This window comes from Rutidosis leptorrhynchoides, chromosome 11 (assembly GCF_046630445.1).
Source record: "Rutidosis leptorrhynchoides isolate AG116_Rl617_1_P2 chromosome 11, CSIRO_AGI_Rlap_v1, whole genome shotgun sequence".
NCBI classification, from domain to species: domain Eukaryota; kingdom Viridiplantae; phylum Streptophyta; class Magnoliopsida; order Asterales; family Asteraceae; genus Rutidosis; species Rutidosis leptorrhynchoides.
In genome coordinates this window covers 332,783,289-332,801,948 of record NC_092343.1, presented here as the reverse complement: position 1 = coordinate 332,801,948, position 18,660 = coordinate 332,783,289, and positions in this window count along the sequence as shown.

Genomic DNA, 18,660 nt, shown 5'->3' with positions numbered 1-18,660 from the left:
TTTTGTTAAAGATTGAAAGGTGTTCTTGGCATGAACAAGGTTGGGTCCGACTTTGTGACCATCCTTGGTGTCTTTAGGGTGTATTATTTGATTAGGACTGATGGTGGGATGAATTTTCATGTTCGGGTCACCTAAATCCGAGCCACGGTTCACCCGTTGTGCCCGAATTACTGTTTTGAGTAAATTGATTTCCCAAATGTTGTCATGGCTGATATCCACGACCTAGGGACTGTTCTTGGAGTGTTCTTGAGTTCATAATTGTGTCGGGTGGTTTGAGTAGGTAAAGTTGCATATGTGGCTTGCCCGAAACCGACATTCGGGGCTCAAGATACGACCCGATGAACTTTTAAACTTAAAACTTATGGTTAATGATTTAACTTATGATAAAATTATGGATTTCATTATTAATAAATTAATTTAGATAAAAGAAGTAATTATTATTATTTAAAACTTATGATATAAATATTTATTATACCATTTAATTATTAATTATAATTTAATTAACTTTTTATTTAAACTTATGATTAATAATACTTTTATTATTAAAGGAAAATACTTATGATAAGTATTAAATTTATTTTTGAGAAATTATTATAAGACTTATGATAAAGATTAAATAATTATTTAATTATTATAAGACTTAATTATTATTTAATTATGATTTAATTATTAAATACTTATGATTTAATAATTTTAATTAGAAACTTATGATATGATTAATAATTCATTATTAATTTATAATACTTATGATGTGATTTAAAAATTATTATTATTAATAATACTTATATTATGATTAATATTTAATTAATTAATTAATTAAATACTTATGTTATACTAATTATAACATTTCAACTTATATTAATTTTAATAATTCATTTTATTTAATTAAACTTATGTTAAGACATTATTATACACTTTTGACTTTAATAAACATTATAACCTATGTTATTATTATAACTTACACTTTTCAAATTAATGTTGACTATGTTTGACCAAGGTTGACTTTTGAGTTGACTTTCGGTTGACTTTGACTTTCAGTTGACTTCAGTTGACTTTCTAAATAAGGAAACTTTCCTAACTTCAAAACTTTCTAAAAATAGAAATTTCTAAATTTGGAAACTTTCCAAAAATAGAAACTTTCCAAAATTAGAAACTTTCCAAAAATAGAAACTTTCCAAAAATAGAAACTTTCCTAAAATAGAAAACTTTCCAAAAATGGAAACCTGCTAAAAATAGAAACTTTCTAAAAATAGAAAGTGTGTGTCCGTATGCTGTTCCAATCAAACCGATGCTTGATGAGTAATGTTCTATGTCTACTTGCAACATGTACAATAGCTATCATACTAAGACTTGACCTAAGTTAGTTATTTATTTCGACCTGCTTTATTTATAGGTCGGCGTTGTGATCTTTCTTGATCACTTTACTTTACTTGCTGTTCGCTTGTTTGTGAGATTTCTTCGGTTGCTATTTAAGGTGAGTTATAGTCCCGTTTTTACATACTTTTCAAAGTATACTTTTTGAGATGTGATTACATGCATATTTTTATTTACGGTTAGACACAAGTAACAGTTAAATTTAATTATTCATTGTGAGTTGGACAAAAATATTCCCTAGTCTGGTAACTGTAATCATTGGTTTCTACCGGTGAACGCGAATCCTACGGATAGATCTATCGGGTTTGACAACCCTATTTCGAGCTAGTCGCGCTAGCAATTTGTTTATCGGAATGTTTAGTACTTCGTAATTTGTTGTAGATACACTGTCCAAGTGTATATTTTTATTGTGTTTGGCAAGGGTAAATAAAGGGTTAAGTGGTTACCAGGTGGCTCATTGATAATGGAATAATGTTTAATGTTTTCTAACATTTTTAAATCTTGTGGTCTAAAGTTTACTTGTTTATTTAAACCTATAATTCACTCAACCTTTGTGTTGACAGTTTACTTGCATGTTTTCACAGGTACTTGAGTTATTTGATGCTTCCGCTGTCGTTAGAAGAGTCTGCATGCATTTGGGCAGATTTTATTGAAACATTTATGAAACTTAAGTTTGCATTCTATTTTGGATAATTTAAATTGTGGGTTTGTTGACAATGTTTTGTGTCAACTTTTGGTTTATTACTATGGTTGGTTGATTTTAAACTACTTAATTTGGTTTGTTTCCTTTTTGGGCAACATTTTAAAATAAAAGAATTTAACTTTGTTTATTTAATTCATTTAAGTCCGATCAAGCTATGGGACCAACTGACGGATCCGTTAAGTGTTTTGACGGGGTCGTCACAGTTTGGAACTGGAAAACGGATTGAGCAAAGTATGAAAGAGGCTGTAGATAAATCACAAGGACTGAACCTGCCTTCAAAGAATCCAAATGATTCCGTGTCTGCTGAAATCGTCAGCAAACACATTACGCCTTATTCTGAACCTTTCCAGATGATATTATTCATCATTATCTTATCTTAGATATTATAAGATATCTTCGTATCATCCCTTATAAATATTCTCCATATTTCTTGAAATATTTTCACAACTGTTCTTATCTGAAATCATTTATCTCTCCGTAATATCTGCGTTACAACATAAAAGAAACTGTGTTAGTTTCTAAATTCTGAAACCTTTGAGTTTAAGATATGAATGTTTTGAAGTGGTGTTAGGAACTGAAGAATGAATTAGTATAATATAATGACACTTGATCAACGTCATTATATTACAGTAAGTCATGCTGAGTTTCTAATGAAGCATGATGATTCACAGTACCGTCATCATGTGCCATTTACACGACTCTTACATTCTATTTAATTTCTAAAAATATCAAGAAAATATTTCTTGATGATTCGGTCTTTTCCAGGATATTCTGGTAATTTGACAAATCAAAATCGTTCCATTACCATTTCTTTCTTAGAGCATTAACTATGTTAATTTAAAACTACATACCTACGAATTCCGAACCATTGCTCGCTTGACTCGAGGACGGGAAGAGGAAACGAAAGAATGAAGCTCCAAAATAGAAATTGGAGTATAAATCGCAGCAAATAGGAGGGAGCATTAACTGTGGATGACAATGATTATAGAAGACAGAAACAAGGACATCAAAGTATAAGGGAAGATATAAAACCCAACAACTAACCAGAAATTACAAACCATGTATATCAATACGTAATGCAACGTAGAGGCACGAGAGAATTAAAAACATTATAATTCCAAGGAAATAATAGAAGTAAATAGATTCTTCTGGCGGCAGATGAAAGAGAAGAATGAAAGATATGAAAGTTAGAAGTATAGCAAGAATCAGAATGGGATGGAGCATATTGACGGATGTCTTAAAGTAGGAATTAAGGAGAAAGAATAGAAGGTGTAAGTTGTGGAAAATAAGGAAAAGAAGGGGTGGATTTATAGTGAAAAATCCGACAGAAAAATCGAAACGAATTATTGCATTTAATCAAAGAAGATCCTGATTTCCTAAATCACCGAAAAACACCAAATCTTATTACGAAGATTTTCTTTAAATCCCATGAATTCCGAAAATCAATCATAACTACGTCATCGGTTAAAACGATTTTACATTTATCTATTTCACTCTCTTGCGATAGCTCCACCTATACTCTGCGCATAATCAAATTGTTTTATCTATATTACTCAATGATGATAAAACTCCATTATCACCTCATATTCATCATGGAAACATTCTTATTATTATCCATGACAACCTCTATCAAATTTCGGGGACGAAATTTCTTTAACGGGTAGGTACTGTAATGACCCGGAAATTTCCGACCAAATTTAAACTTTAATCTTTATATGTTTCCGACATGATAAGGAAAAATCTGTAATGTTGAGTCTCGAAAGTTCTGAAATCTATTACCCATTTGACTATTACCGACGATTCACGAACGATTGTTTGCAAATAAATATGTATATATATATATATAAGTGTATAAGTATTATATAAATGTTATCATACAATATATAATTAGTAAATACTAGAAAAAATAGGCCCGCGCGTTGCTGCGGGCGTATTTGGATATACATTGGTTAGTACATAGTAAACGTAATGGCTTGCATTTTTTAACATCTTTCATGAAAGTAATGTCGAGCGAAAAAGCCAATAGATACTTGCATCACTATATAGATTCAGTTTGTTATAGGTAACAAAGATACAACGGAATTTTTAACATCAAAAGTCGACACTGAACAATGCCAATCGACATCTGGTTAAAGTAATTAATCAAGAACCTGTGTCGTTGGTATTAAAGAACTAAGAGAATGCATAGTTACACTTAATTAGTTTAGTTATAACTTTGCAAGCTTGATAATATCAACATAAGTAACCAACATTGTACATAAAGTAGTAGTAGTTTTTCAACAAAGTAAATCTTGAATATAAAATACAAAATATGCAAGACCATTAGCAGTTTAATAATGTATACTGTATTACCAAAACATAATAGAAAAGTGATTTTAAAGGCTCTCTTACAGGGCCAAATGGCTCTCTCTTAGTACAGATATAATTTGTTTCAATTTAATATGAAAAATCCAAACAACTATATCCGCACAATCTGTTGGAGTCTGGTGAGAGTATCGGCAAATAACCTTTATATTGTGTACATGGGAATCCTCATTTCTTTATAACCTTCACTTGCAAAATAAAATAAATATACAGGGCAAAGTTGTTGACAACGCATAGGTAACACAACCTGCAAATAACAAAAACAACCGCACAAAAAAACGGCTACGAAAACACATAACTACAAAAAACGACCAATGCATATGACACCAATAAAAATACCTTCATGTGCAAGCGTAGCAGACTGTCAATGTGGCACATCGGATGAAGACACCAAACAGTCGAAAATAAACGGTAACGACTTAACAGGCGAAACAACAGCTGAAAATTAAATTTTGGAAAGAAACATTCAAGACCAAGCATAGACAATCCAACACTAAATACAACACATAAAAAAACACTAATAACATACCCACACGATTCGAAGACCCGTCGAACGAAGGATGACCAACAACACAAACATCAGATGCCTCAGAGGTAGAAGTTCTATCAAATTCGGATTGATTACTTTGGTCATAAAATATAGTGATACAACTATCATCTTTAATGTGTACTTTCTTGACAGTGTCCACAACATTCCATGGTTAGCCTTAACGAACGCTATTAAATACACTTGAAAACAACCTGCTGATACCATGCCCGTGCCATTACTGATAACAACCTGCAACAAAGGCTATTAAATGCACTTGAAACAAAAAAAAAAGTATCAGAAAGCACACATGTATACACACGCCCAAGCAATCAAAAAACATACGACGAACTAATTACCAACCAATTATATACAGCTCAGTCAAGGTAAAAAGGTATATTACACACTACTTATTAACAAACTACATAAACGATGAAAAATCTTTAAATCAACATCTATTCTTTAAGACGTATCATTATGCTTTGTAAAATTGTACATAATCCCAATTTCTAACACACTTTTAGCATAAAAAATAATCTGGTTATCTTTACAAATTAATCTGACCGGTTATCTTTCACATTAACTAAAATTCCTACTTAACATCTTTGTAATAAATGTTTGTACATAAGAACGTTAGGGGTGTTTCAGTTTTGAAGAGATTGGGGTGTCTCTGGAAGTTGAAGAATACGACGTATATTATGATAATAATCTTTTTTTTAATAGGTGACACCCTGATTGTACGGATACCGTTTTAAGGTTGCTAATGAAGAAAGCGGCAGATATCGGGAGGCGCATTAGTATACATCTATAATATAAAGAAATATGAGGAAAGATAGATCAATTGGAAATACTAATGTATTATGTAGAAAAAACAAATATACATCATCTGCTTGTCATTATCAATGTATAACTAACATTATATAGTAATTAGAAACCCAAGAATTGATCTATGCTAATGCCTTTAAATATCTCAGTATCAAAACACCTAATCTATATTGATCAACAAATACTTCATCTAAGGTATACAATCAATGAAATGATTTAAAAACACACAATAAACATACATCTAACTATCATAAGTGAACTAAGTGGTCGAATGACAACGCGATTGCCCGAGAAAAGAAATCATGGCGTATAAAGTTTCATGTGCACACAATTAAAGAAGTAGTTATTTACCTTTAGGCCGAAGATCCTAAATATCCAGAAAATAGTCGACAATATGTTGTACTTATTATCATCTGCATATAACAATATAAAGGAAGTTCAGCGAAAATTAAATACATATCAAGCAACCAAAAAAAATCCTAAATTCATAACTTTATCCGTGAAAACACGGAATCTGATACTTATAAAACACCAGGGTTCAGAGGCTGAGTAACAATGGTAAATCGTTGGTGAAGTATAGAATTGGGAGACAAAAGTGTTTGATTTAATTTTGATTGGACACCAAAGTAAGACTCATAGAATCATAAATATATAGTTCAGAATTGTGCATAAAGTGAAGCAAGAAAACATGGTTCCTCATGACTGCAAATTGTTGGTTGCACTGCCGAAAACAAAGTCATAAACCCTGGAAAATGTTGGTTGCAGTGACCGCACCACAATAACCGAAAACAATATCACTGGTATCCATAATAACATGAATGCAAAAAAAACTTTCTTTTCTTTGTAATTGAATCGTCATTCAGATATCAAAATTACGAAGATAAAGGAACCAAATCATCAGCCCTAGTATGAGATCGTAACCACGCAAACGGAAAAAACCCTATTTTTTTTTGTAATCGAAACAGCGTTACAGAAACTGATAAAGAGAAGCAATTAAATCGTAATCCGTCCTCCAAATCGCAAAATCACCAACAAAAACCGACAAAAGTCAAACCCTAAACTGATACAAATTATGAAATAAGCCACAGTTGAAACAGAGGGGGGACAAAAAATTACCAGGAGGAAGGAAGATAGTAGCGATGGATTGAAGCCATCAATAGGAAGTGTGGGGCTTCAATAGCGTATGGTGGATGACGCTGTAAAAAGGAGAGGTTAAGGTACATATTAAAGGGTTTTTTAGGTTGATGTTGGGGTTTTTTAAAAATAGAACCACAGGAATTGGGGTCTCTTTTAGTATATAAGAGTAATAATTACCTAAATTGTATTATTAATATATGCAACTACAAGTTAAAATATAGTTATTAATATTGTTATCATTACTTCTATTACTAATATCAATATCAATATTATTAATATTATTTTTATTATTATTAATGTTATAATTGTAATTAAAAGATTATGATAATGTTAACCATAAATATTATTATAAGAATCATTAAAACTAAGACGTTAGTAAATATTACGAATATAATTAGTAATATTACTAAAAAAAAATTTATTTAGAAATTATTAAGCATTACTTCATTATTTAATCCTATTATTGTTGTTAATTGTATTAATATTTTTTTTTACCAATATTGTTATATTTACTAACATCACTATGAACGAAATTATTAATAATTATTATTATCAGTATTATTATTATTATTATTATTTGTATTTATTATTATTAATTATTACAAACATTATTAGGATTAATGTTAATATATTATTTAATTAATTGTATTACTGGATTATAATCTATAAAAGATTTGTACGATCTAATATATATATATATATATATATATATATATATATATATATCACCATCAATTTATATATTCTTGTCTCAAATCTGTACAATACAACAAAATTTCGATCCATAACAGATACAAAAGCTGTTTCACTTTCAACTATTTTTTTTCCTTTTCTGTTATTGATTTACAAATTTGTCGAGTTCAGTTTTGCTATAAGTAAATCCTTTCCAGCTATTATTAGATACCATAAGATTTTACAATATCAATTAAAACAATTACGTCTATTGACAGCTCGAATTTTTTTTTATCAAAGAAAAATATGGGAAAAACAGTCGAAGTGCTCTGTTAACCTCATTTTTGCTCATAATTCACAGTCAAACGAAATTACAAAATCCTTTAATGCCGTTCTGTTGTAAACCTTTCATGTAAACTATCTTCAAAGTTTTAAGGATTAATTTACAAAATCAAAGACGAATTTTGAAGTCAAAGTTATGAAGAAAAAGTCAAACAGATTCGTTCCTAGCAAAATTCGAAATTGTGTGAATGTTTTAAGTTAAATTAATAATTTCTAATGTTTCTAGGAACGATTTAAAATCTAATTCATGTTGAAACTTTTGTCTAAAACGAATTGTAAATTGAGTTTGTATTTTTTTTCTTTCTTCTTTTTCTAGCGACTGCAGAAGCAGCAACAGATTATATTCTTTTTATGTTTTTTTTACGTTTTCAAATAATTCAGAGGTTTACATACGTTAAATACATTTTGTTGAAAGTCTTAAACCAAATTTAATATACGCTGTAGCGAATTGGGTTTGATTTTGCTCGTTTATAAATTGATGAAGATGATGAATAATTATTACGGGATAAAACGAATTGGGGTGAGGTAATCTCAGGAAAAACGAAACTGGAGGAATGGTTTAGAGGGCATGTGAGTGAGCGGGAGGTCTCGGGTTTGATCCCGGCTTAGGGCATTTATTTTTAAAAGCCTATTTTAGTGAGGTACAATTTTTTTTATATTTATTATTATCATTATAATCATTATTGCTAGTATTATTAATTATCTCAAATTATCATTACAATTATTATTATTATTAAAATAAGTGTTATTATTATTACTATGGTTTAAGATTATTGTTATATAATTATTATTACAACTAATATTAATATTACGAATATTAGTATCATTAATAAGTAATTTTATCATTATTATTATTTTTATCATTACTAATATCATTTTAGTATTATTATAATTTTAACAAAACAAACGATATATAAATATATACAAAAATATATTTAATACATATAACATAACAAAATTAATATTTTTATAAAATGAATATATAACACATGTAGATTATTAATATAAAAATGATATAACTAATAAATTTATACATATAAATTTGTTTGATTACTATTATGTGTGTTAATATATATATATATATATATAAATGATTTAGGATCGTGAATTCGAGGCCAACCTTACACTTGTTCAATGATGTAATATGTATTTTTACTACGAAATACAGTATGGTGAGTATATAATCCCCTTTTAAACTCTAAATATTTCGGGATGAGAATACATGCATTTTATGATTTACGTTATGGACACAAGTGACTAAAATTACGTTCTACGTTGAGTTGTACCACTGGCATACTTCCCTGTAGCTTGGTAACTAATATTTACATGGGTATTGTAAACGCGAATCCTGTTGATAGATCTATCGGGCCTGACAACCCCAACCGGGCTGGACGACCAGTATTCAACGGTTGCACAGTACTTCATTTCGTAGACTACACTTGGTACGGTGTAGTGAGATTTCATAATAAAGGGAATATGCAACGTTGATTAATAGTTAAGTATGGTTACCAAGTGCTCAACCACTTAGAATGCTTTACATACACTTGCGAGTGTATTATGTTTATAAAAATATGAAATCTTGTGGTCCATAGTTATAACGCTGCTAGCATCAAACCTATATCTCACCAACTTTATGTTGACGTTTTAAAGCATGTTATTCTCAGGAATTAAAGAAACCTTCCGCTGTGCATTAGCTCATACTAAGGATACTACTTGGGGTCATTCATGCCATATTTCAAAAGACGTTGCATTCGAGTCATTGAAGTTCATTAGAGATTATTATTAAGTAAATGACAGATTAGGTCATTTGGATATTATGAAATGGTAGGCGTACATGTCAATTTCTGATGTAATGAAAGGTTGTCTTTTAAAAACAAATGCAACGTTTGTAAAATGTATCATATAGAGGTCAAGTACCTCGCAATGTAATCAACTATGGTGATTCGTTTATAATTGATATGGACTTCGTCCTGATGGATTAGGAGCGGTCCTTTCACAATCCAACTTGCCGATCATACAATTCGATATCCTAAGGGCATAGTTGAGAACGTCTTGGTGAAAGTCGACAAATTCTTGTATCCTATAGATTTCGTAGTAATGGATATTAAGGAAGACCTACACACACTAGTAGTGTTAGGAAGACCTTTCATGAATACGGCTAGGACTGTCATTGATGTGTACAATCAAACCTTGATCTTACGATCACATGGGGATAGCGTTACCTTCAAAATTGACCGACCAATCGATCATTCTGGACAGGCAGAGATGTTTGCTATTTCCACCAGACAGATCACTTCCGATGATGAGTCTTCACCACCAGTCGATGATATCGAGATGGGTGTCGAATCACAGTCTGTAGACGACCCAGAAATGGAAGAAGAGGATCCCAGCGAAGAAATAGAGGAAGAGGAGGAATCTGAAGAAGAAGAGGAAATGGAAGACGTAAAAGAAATTGCGACAATACCCGCTCCAAGCACTGAACGTCATGAAGAAATAATGAGGCTTGAGACGGAAGATCACAGTTTAATCATTCGCTTCAAGAAGAAGACCGACAAGGCTGAGGTCAAGGATATAGAAATTGATCCTGCAAGTATCAAAGTGGAGAATCAGAATACTGAAGAAACCCGTTCATCAGAACTAGATACTGATGATGACGAGGAAGAGCAACATGAAGACATTCTGAATAACTCACACTCTCTAACCGAACCAGATTAAGAGGAGCTGGACTTTTCTTCAGATCGAATTCCGGTTATATCCACACACGTAGACATGATAACCTTCATCAATGATACCGATGAATTTTAAGACATCCTCGAAGCCATCCAAAAATCAACCATTGATTTTTCGCTATGCTTAACAGAACGAATTATGGCTATCCGAGAAGAACACCACCTCTATCTTCGAAGAGAAAACAATAATGTTGAAATCCTAGAAGAACGCATTCAAGACTTTATCAATTCTCTTCACGATCATATCTATCACGAAGAAAGGCAACGAGAGCATAATTCAGTGGTTCGCACTATCCTTGAGACAAGATTCTGTCGAGATCAGGAGATCATTTACTCTAGGGTTTATAACACCTTAGCTGGATCTGCACTTCCGTTCTTACGAAACCAACGAGCACTACTGACTCTCATCCGGAAGCATATGGATCTTTCCACCGGACGGACGACTTATCACTCTGATTTGCAAATGATCGAGGATATTCATAGCTTTTTAGCTCTCTTGGAAAGAGATAATTTCGAAAGCACATCAGACAGACTAGTGATTTACGTAACAATTGATCACCACGCTGATCTGATTATCAAAGAGTTACGAGACGCTGCTATGGAGGAAGCAAGGCGAAACAATCCGTTCTCTCATCTTGAACCAGATCGAGTCAACATTGCCACCTATGTTACGAAGCAGATAACACGTATCTTCCACGAATCCACATATCCTAGTTTCACATTTAAAGCTGGATGTCGGGAGATATACTCAAAAACGGTGAAATTAATACTCGGATCAGGATTGCTGTTCACTTCTTTCCAGCTTCATCTCTTAACTAATATGTGCAAAGCAACATACTCTTACTGTGGAGATCACCGTTCCGAAGACTTTGAGATTCTAAAGATACAATTTCTAACATTATTTGAAGACCTCCGAAATGAGCATCCAATCAAAGAAATAATTAACACCAGCACTGCTTCTATGATTGACATTCATGGGTCAACCAGCAGAGCCGTGGACCATATTCTCATCGGACTTCAAGACTTATCAAGAGCTGAAACTGAACACTACTTATCTTTCAGAAGATCTTCAAGAGAAGTACCGGATCTTTTACCACTATTGGTCCGACACTTTCTCAGGATTTATCCACCAAGACTCATATTCCCTCGAGAAGACCAAGATCACAACCATCAACGGGGAATGTTTGCTTTTTGAAGCATCACTACGGTCGAGCCAACGACCTTAAACAAAAGCGCTTCTCGGGAGGCAACCCGTGCTATAAAGTAGAGTGGAAGAATAAAGGGTGACAAATGAGCTAATAAAGACGCAAGGATTGGAAGCCATCCACATCTGCTAGGGGTATTTCTTTCTTTTCGCTACTAGCTCAAGATTCAAACTATGCCATATCCTAGCTTATCACTAAGTGTGGGATAACACCCAACTAAAACACTAGACAAATACTCCCAAATCTTCAACTAAAACTCCTAAGTGTGGGATACACTAGGAACATTGAGGACAATGTTCGTCTAAGTGTGGGATGTTGGTATCTTTTTATGCTGTATTATAATAACCCATTATGAAGATTCCAAGTCCTTAAGCTAAATTTCAAAATCTTTGTAAAAGAAACCCTTTTCGAAAGAGTATTTTTGAAAACCTGAAACGTTTATTAATAAAAATAAGGCTTAAGTAAGGTGAAAATCTTGTTAGATTGAAATTTCTAATAGAGCATTACATGACTAAGGCATTATCGACCTAAATTGATTATGGTGAGGCACCCCAAATAAGACCAACATTCATCTTTAATGCTTCACTATTTTTCGTTGAGAGTGCCGATGTCTGTGCTCAGAATCAGAACTTGCTTTAGATCTACATCTCCAAGCAGCGAAGCGTGATTCGGTTGTAATCAAATTAGCTAGCCATTTGTCAAACATAAACCTTCCGCACCTCCACCACTTCTACTCCACCACCACATCCACATCACCTGTACTATTTCTCGAAAAATTCAGAAAATGAGATTCCTTCCGAAAACCCGATGCTATAAACCTCTCAAGTATCATGGCAAAGGTCTTGAAAAAGTTTATCGGCTAAAAGTTTCTCGAGATGAAGTCTCCAAAAAAATAAAAAAATAATAATAATATGGTTCTGAAAAAAGGAGCAGAACTATAAAGAGAAATGCCGAAGAGAAATCGACTGAAAATGATTATCAAATGAAGAAAAGTTCAAAAGTACTTCTTAAAATACTTCAACACTCCTCTATCCGAATAAAAATCTGTATAAAGACTACATTACCCTTTTTATCTCACCCCTCAAAAACAACTTCACTACCACTCCAAAATTCCTTTTCCATCATTGACAAATGACCTTTAAAGCTGAGATTACTACCGTTCTCGCATTAGCAGTAAGGATTTGAGTCTTTATCAAGCCTATGATGATGGGTGCAGCATGACTGGCTATGAGTGTATTCATTTCTTAGATCTATAGGGAACCCTAAACACTTGAGTGATTTGAGTGACCCGTGAGAGCTAGCCTATGTCATGTAACCCCCTCGCATGCTTGCAGAGATAATTTCAATCCTAACATAGATGACTCACCTTATCTTTTGCTCTTATAATAAAAGCAAATCGTTTAGGCTATTAGAAAAGAAATGCCGAAAAGATTCTTAAGGAAATGAGAGTTTGCTTGAGGACAAGCAAAGTCTAAGTGTGGGATATTTGATATCGGCTAAAAAGTCACGTTTTCACCCTGGTATTAAGGCTCAAAAACAAGAAAGATTCGAATTTTGTCGGCAAAATACTCACTTCGTCGGTTAGAATTGAAGAACAAGTAATTACGAAGGCGGTGCAAAAAGAATCAAGAGAATCGGAGCTGAAATGAAGATTCTAGAGCGAAAACGGTGAAAGACAAGAAATCAAGTTACGATCCAGTGAATCAAGGCTGACAAGCACAAAAAACGGCCTGCCATACGTCCTGCCAGTATGGGGTACGACCTGCCAAATGGCCCAGCAAACGGCCCCAAGAAACGGGCTGCAAAGCAAACGGCCTGTCAAATACGGCCTGCCATACGGCCTGCCAGCCGTTTTCTGGCAAAATCCTAGTCTATTTAAAGGGTCTTTGTCATTTATTCCAACACACAATTCAATTCACTTCTTTCTATCTCTTGTACAATATTAGTCATACTCTCAAGGCCTTCGACTCCGTGCGGGAAACCTAGTACCCGGAGAAGAACGCTAAAGATTGTATTTGGAGCGGTCTGGAGTCTTGAAGTTGTCACTTTTGTATTCAGAACTCGTTTAATCTACTGGTACTTCTATCCTTTATCTTATATAATGTTTTATGATATTGTTGCCATAATTAGCGAGTAGTTATCTTTAGTGTATGCTATGATGTAAGCAGTTATAATACCGAAATAATATTATGGTTTGTGTATGCTGTTGAAATGCTTTCCGATTATGCTTTAAACTCAATTGCGTTTCCAACTAATATAACGTAGTTATAGGCTCTGTTGTTGGGAAGTCGCGAACCCCAATTCAGAGTACACTATCTGTGTCACCCCTTGGTAAGAGAAGTCTATCGGATACAACGTAAGATCGACTGAGACACACCGGTTGTAGTAAGTCTATCAAGCTTTGGATTCCGACTGAGGACTCTTTCGTAGTGAAACATCTGACTAGACCCTTAGTACATTGTCGGTCCTAGACCATGCTAGTGTAGTCACCAAGCAAATAAACATCGTACGTGCATGCTGAAGCACATCGGTTGTTGTAAGCTGTACCTCTACTATGTAAGACCATGGAACACGGTTAGTGTTGACCAGTACACTGCACCATAACGTGGTCTCAAGCATTGCACCCCGCTTGAGGGATTCTTAGTTAATTAAGGAACTGTTTGTTTAGACACATAAAGGATTGGACCGTTAGGATAACCGAACGTGTTCATGGAAGTCAGCTTGACTTGGCCATGGTGTTCTTTATGGTTGAACTCTTTTTAAGGGCCTCATTATCTTTTACCAATCATTAACGAAAGCATTGAAGCACATCACGTCTCTCGGATATGGTAAACCATGTATTCTATTACACTTAAGAAAGTTTAGACCATTTTGGAATGTTAATACGTCACCCAACCGAGTCGCTCAATTGGATGAGCCGTCTGAACGTGTATGCCTGTAGTCAGACTGCACGGGTGTCGGGGGTAAGGGACGTTGTTGTCTATTCAGAATCTTCAAGCCTAACGCAGTACCCAGTGACATGTCTTATGACAGAGGCGTTTAGGACCAGTGTAATGAATACAAGGCCTCTGCCTGTTCATGAGCCAGCATTCCATAATCTCGGCAGAATAACTGATGAAGTCATAGTATGCACTCACTTTAACCTTATATGAATTACAAATTTTATCGCATTTACTTTACCTGTCTTATTAAATTAGAAAATCCTAAAATAAATATCCACTACTCCCTAACTGTCTTAGGCTTAAATATAGGTTCAATTCTACTGATATCTCAAAAATACGACTCTAGGTCATACTTCCCTTACTTATAAGGAGTAGTAAGATTTAGGCCCCGCTAAATATAAATTTAAAACAGTACCCTCTCCCACGAGTGGCTGATCCTGGCGAGCCGCGGCTCGACGACACCGCGCGAATAAAAACCGTCCGTTTTGGCCATATCATTGTGCCTCAGTCGATCTTACGTTGTATCCGATAGACTTCTCTTACCAAGGGGTGACACATATAGTGTACTCTGAATCGGGGTTCGCGACTTCCCAATAACAGAGCCTATAACTACGTTCCATTAGTTGGAAAAGCGATTTAGTTTAAAGCATAATCGGAAAGCATTTCAACAGCATACACAAACCATAATATTATTTCGGCATTATAACTGCTTACATCATAGCATACACTAAAGATAACTACTCGCTAATCATGGCAACAATATCACATAACATAATGATAGAAGACATTATAAAGATAAGGGATAGAAGTACCAGTAGATTAAACGAGTTCTGAATACAAAAGTGACAACTTCAAGACTCCAGACCACTCCTAATACAATCTTCGGCGTTCTTCTCCGGGTACTAGGTTTCCCGCGCGGAGTCGAAAGCCTTGAGAGGATGACTAATATTGTACAAGAGAGAGAAAGAAGTGAATTGAAGTGTGTGTTGGAATGGATGACAAAGACCCTTTAAATAAACAAGATTTTTGCCTGCAAACGGCTGGCAGGCCGTTTGGCAGGCCATTTTTGGAGGCCGTTTGATCAGGTAAGCCGTTTATCGAGCCCGTTTGATCTGACCGTTTGGCAGGCCGTTTGCCATACTGGCAGGCGATTTTCAAGCCGTATGGTAGGCTGCTTGCTGGCCTGGTCAGCCTGATTTCCTGGATCGTAACTTGATTTCTTGTCTTTCACCGTTTTTGCTCTAGAATCTTCGTTTTAGCTCCGATTCTCTTGATTCCTTTTGCACCGTCGTCGTAATTACTTGTTCTTCAAATCTAACCGACGAAGTGGGTATTTTACCGACAAAGTTTGAATCTTTTTTGTTTTTGGGCCTTAATAACGGGGTGAAAATGTGAATTTTTAGCCGATATCAGAGACTCAAGTGCACCTGCATTATCTAAAGAAAGAACTGGATAATCTAGATCTTCTAAACTGGGCCTTTCCTTTCGTGAACAGACTCTTTGAATATGTGCTTGAATGGTTAAAAACGTTTTCCTTAATATCATTTGGTTTATCATTCCACACCCCTTGAATTAGCATACCCCTGATGTTGTTTTTATTATTTTTCTTTTAATCACCGAGTGAAAATACTTTGTGTTTTCGTCACCCTCTAATATCCATCGAATTCGGGCTTTTTGTTTTAACATTTGTGATTTAATACGTTCCTTTTCAGCCCACTGTTTTCTTGTATCTCTCCATATAGCCTGTTCTGACTCGTCAAGCAGGCCAGTCTCGGCTTTCAGCTCCAGATCAATTGCCGTATATTTTAATAGCTCAATTTCTCCATCAATTGAATTGTATTTGCTTCTACTCCAATTTTTAAAGGCGTTCTTAACATTCTTTAGTTTATTTCTGAAAATATAATCTTTTCTATCACTTTCTCCCCCCGACAGATTCCATGCTTCACGTATAATAGGCTCAATATCCTCCTCATCAAACCATATATCAAATACTTTAAATGGTTTTGGCCCAAAGTCTCTCACATCTTTTAACACAATCGGATAATGATCAGAGTTTTCTCTATTTAATGCGGTTGCCGTGAGATCATTCCATGATAAGAAAAATTTATCTGAAACAAGAAACCGATCCAATTTACTAAACTTGAGCCCGTCAGCACTAACACGAGTGAAATTTCTTCCACCTAATGGAATATCAATTAAGCAATTATTTGTAATAAAATCATTGAATTTTTTTGCTCTATACTCGATGAATTCACAATTCAATCTCTCGTTTTGATTACGGACTTCATTGAAGTCCCCACAAAGTAACCATGCCTCATCATTGCTTTCTAACAATGAAGATAACGACTCCCAAAGTTTTAATTTTCCGGCATCGTCATGTGGCCCATAAACGTTGATAACTTCAAATTTACACTCTAACTCTTCCAAACCCCTTTTAATACCAATTAGATTAGATAATCAAGATTGATTACACTAACAACATCAAAGAAGGTAGTATCCCAAATTAATAATTGAACTCCTTATTTACCCACTATTTCTTTATAAATAAAATCACAATCATATGAACCCATAAAGAACAAATCCATCTAAAACATAAAATATCCTCTTCATGACTCAAATCCTCTTAACAAAAGCAATGAATCTTCCTTCAATCGTTTCTCACGATTCCTCTCTTCATGACTCTTAAAAGAACCCCAAACTTCAAAACCCTAAAACCATAATCACAAAAATTGTTATCATAAACTGGACTAGTCTGGTACCGGAATTTAGAAAGGAAAAAGAGGCAAACTTCAATCGCAAACATCTCCGGCAGCGACAGGTTTAAGACCTCAATAAACTTATCTTCGATTTTAAGTTACCCAATTTAACGTTTTCAAGTTGCAAAGCTAAATTCTTAGGTTATTTGATTTGTGAGGAACGGCTATAAGTGGTATAGAAATGTGGAAATGGGTATATTGATGTTAATGAACTACATGTGGTATAGAAATGAGGAAATGGGTATAGTTTAGTGTTAATGAGTAAATACATTTGATATTGATTGGGGCCATATGTGATTATAAGCAAGACTTTTTGTATCACCAGTTGATTAGTCCAGGTAATGTATTTTTGATATTTTGAGATTTTGATATGAAGTAGATAGATTAAGAATTGAAATTTGGTGGTTTAGTGATTTAAGGTGTAGGAACTTAGTGATGGAGATTTTAATGGATGATGGATTTGTGTTTATCTGATTTAAGGTGGAATGTTTACTCAAATAGTTAGTGGTTGATTGTTGTGTTTTGTAAAGAGAAGAAGAAAGGCGTTGGTTACATATTAAAAACACAATTTCATCCCTGTCATGAAGTATTCATCCATGGCACCTTTCTCATATCGTTTGGGGGTAAAGAAGAGGGGGGTTTTACTTGGCCGTGCCCTTGGATCGGTTTCAAGGTTTTCTCCCGGGCAGCGATGGGACGGGGTTATTATTGCTGCATCGGCATAGTCGAAACGGGAGATGATCGCAATGAGTGGTTTAGTTCCCCTCAGGTGATCCCAATCGCTGTAAAAAAAATGATCGAGAAAAGAAAAATGACCATTTTATCCATCACGTGATGTGCACGTGAGAGAATTTAACGGAATTATTTAACGGCCGTTACTTACAGGGACCCCATGTAAGTCAAAAAAAGTACAGGGATGCGGCTGAAATTTGAGGTAGACCACATTAACCCCATTTAATCTTTTCTAAAGTATATTATTCACCCCTGCTATAAGTAATTGCATGCATGACCATTTTTGTTGCTTTCATCATGCAGTTCCCAATTACTCTAGATTAATACGATAGATGAGAACAATTAAAGAAGAG